Here is a 3,258-nt window from a genome sequence, read left to right as displayed (position 1 = left end):
CTGGAGAACAAATTCAAGGTCCAAATGTGCGTGAATTATGAACCTCATTTGGATAGAAATTCATAATTCACACACATTTGGACCTTGAATTTGTGTCATCTTTTCATGCAAAGACATCTGCCGGACAGCATTGTAAATGGTAATGAGTATAATAATTCAGTCTGATACAGTAATTACACACTTTATAAACCAAACTGATATTCCAATTTGGACTGGAGTAACTGCTCCACCAGAAACAGAGCAGCTTGTCTTGGGATTATGAGCCCCTGTTCTGTTAACAAGGTGCTGTGGCTACGAGTCAGAGCTGCTAATGACTTAAAGAGCATATCAGCTTTGGCTCGTTTGCTGAACAGTGGAGGAGCACACGGCTCTGAGTTTCTACTTTAATTAGGGATTGGCTAAAACACAGCTCCCTTGACACATTACCAATACTCATGTGCTTAAAACAACTCCACAAGGACTGCCGGTTATCCCATAGCTGTCCAATAACGTAATGCACTAGAGTATAGTTTGCTAAGTATTCTGATAACATGACCTGTCCATGCACATGCCAGCAAAGTAGTATAATACATTTCCGGCACTTTGCATTCAATGTACGCAGGTATTGACCGAGTTCTGCGTGGAGGTCAAAAGTTCACCTTCATTCCTGTGCAGACGTCCTTATACGGGGAGAGAAACCACCAGTCACACCCTCTCTCAATCAAGCCCTGATCAAGCACAAAGGCAGATCTGACTCTAAATAATATATGACTTCCCTTCCCATATACACTCCCCACTGGGACACAGAAAAGAGGGTGCGGGTTCAAACATCTTTCCTCATCTTCAAACGTCCTGCCTTCATCTTAGCTGCTGCCAGATTTTCTGACACTGCTTAGACCTGGAAATATCAGGAAGGGAGGGCTGTTAAAGGACGGTGCCACTCATTTCACTGCATGTTTGTCCTTGTCCTGAAAGACGCTCTTTGATGTGGAGACCATTGAGTAATCTCCTGGAGAGTGGAAGAGGAAGATGGACAAGCTGGCTGTTGAACCAAATTAGGATATTTTTAGGAGACGCGGTTAAATTTTCAGGTTCACGTTTGCTTTAATGTAAAAGTCCATCAAAGGGCCACCAAATCACTGTCTCATTATTAATTCATCTTTGCAATTATGTTGATCACTTAAATAAATATTAGATTATTGTTGGCCGCCAGGAACGGTGATATTTCCATAAGGAGGGCAAAAGTGAAACTGGAACGAATGAGCCTCCAGAGGATAGAAAACCTTAATCAAAATTATATTGGCATTTGTAGTAATGCAAGCTACTAAAAATCCAGTCTTGGAGCACACTCAGCAACATGTCACGCTGGTCATTCAATTTGTCTGGATGAGAATGATGATTCTTTAACAAGATTACGAGTCCAGCCGTGATAGTGGCTCCGTGAGGCTGTACTGTAGGCACAGCTTTGAGCTAAATACTAGCATCAGCATGCTAACATGGTCATGACAATGCTAGCATGCTGAGGTTTTGAATCTGTCGTTTTTCCGATTTCTTCATCATTTTTAGTGTTGTGTTTTAACATTTGCTAATTGGCACTAAACTCTAAGTTGTTAGGATACTTGATCTGGGAACCCCGAATGGAAAATCTTTTGCCTAACCATTGTGTAGAAGTTCAGATAGTTGACACTGGGTGAGATGAAAAATCAGGTTATCACCAAAGTCATAAAGGTTCATCCTCTGGGGACCGAGAATTTCATGGCAATCCATCCAATAGTTATTGAAATATTTTAATCTGGACCGACCAGCTGACATTGCCTACAGTCCCTACAGTCCATATATACAGTACATATATGTATACAAATACTTCATGGAGTAAACCAAATTACGATGGCGCGTGTGCACTGCCTTAAATGTTGATGCACGCTGTAGTTTTTTTTATTTATTTATTTTTTAACAAATAAAGGTTTGTTCAACTGTCACTCAGTATCTCTGATGTTGCTAAACCTAAGTTAAAACTAACTTTGAGACGCAGTGAATAATTATCTCAGCTCTTTCACTGGAGTAATTTTACAGAGAATGCAAAATGATAATTGAGCTCTGTGATGACTTTTCATGGCTGAATCCTGGTCATTTGATGAGAACAAAATAATATTCCCTCCTCTTTGACTGGGATTGCAGACACAAGCACAGAAGGCAGACTCCTCAGTAAGGAGTCACAGTGCTGCTGCTCTTTGCCTGGTGATAAAGATTCAGCCTGTTCCTTTAGCTCCAAGAGTAGTCATGTGTATAATTGCTCTGGGACTGGAGATGCACCATGTGTGAATATAAAGGAAGGTCCATTTAATAGGAAACACTGTCCAAACAACAGAGCTTCAGTTTGTCCCATGTCACAGAGAAGCTGCAGAGGATGGAAGGAGGTTCATGATAGCAGGAACAAGCGGTGAGAGTGGGGTGGGGGGTGGGGGGCAAGAGACTAGATACAAAGTGATGGAGGGCTGCCAATCACCACATGTCTGCTGAAACACAACAAACCAACCAGATTTTTCAGTCTCAGAAATACAAAGTTAGACTTTGGACAGGATTAGCATTACAGGGGGAGGCGGGGAATTAGATATTCACTGTGCTTCTTGGTAACTTAACTCATCCTCCCTTCCCACATTTTAACTAGAAACTGCTACCGTAACAGGGTAGAACTGCATCGGCCTGAGCGACTGCAGTGATTTATTATTCTTTTGCTTGCAGTGATTGTTATTTATTGGCTTGCAGTAATTTATTATTCTTTTGATTGTAGTGGTACTATTGGTTGAGTGTGTATGTGTGTGTTCTGTGGGTGTCTCTCACATGAGGTGATTGCATGAGGGTGGGCTGATGGGATACAGGTGTGTTTGGGTGTGACCTCCAATCTGCAGCCATCTAAGCAGCACACACGAGGCTCTGCCAGTTTTCTGTTCATCCTCTTCTGTGCACAGGTACAGACTACTGGTGCTGTTGACGGTGTTGAAGCCTTTTCTCCCTGTGTGTATATGTATTTGGTGACCATGTGGGTTGTGGTGCTCTGTCTTGTGGAGTATGTGGAAATGTTTATTGTTATTTGTAAAGCAGTTTTCTGGTCATCCTCCCCTGTGCACAGTGTGCGGGTGTGCTGTGGCTGTCGCTGGGGTCAAGCCTGGAGAGCTGCATATGGTGCCGAGCAGCAGCTGCTGGCAGGATCATCAGGAACCATAAGTAATGTGGACTTTATGACCGACCAGCCATGAAGCAGCAACCAGCAACAGCACA

This window comes from Chaetodon auriga, chromosome 13 (genome assembly GCF_051107435.1).
Source record: "Chaetodon auriga isolate fChaAug3 chromosome 13, fChaAug3.hap1, whole genome shotgun sequence".
In the NCBI taxonomy this organism is placed as follows: Eukaryota; Metazoa; Chordata; class Actinopteri; order Chaetodontiformes; family Chaetodontidae; genus Chaetodon; species Chaetodon auriga.
This window is presented reverse-complemented; position numbering follows the sequence as displayed.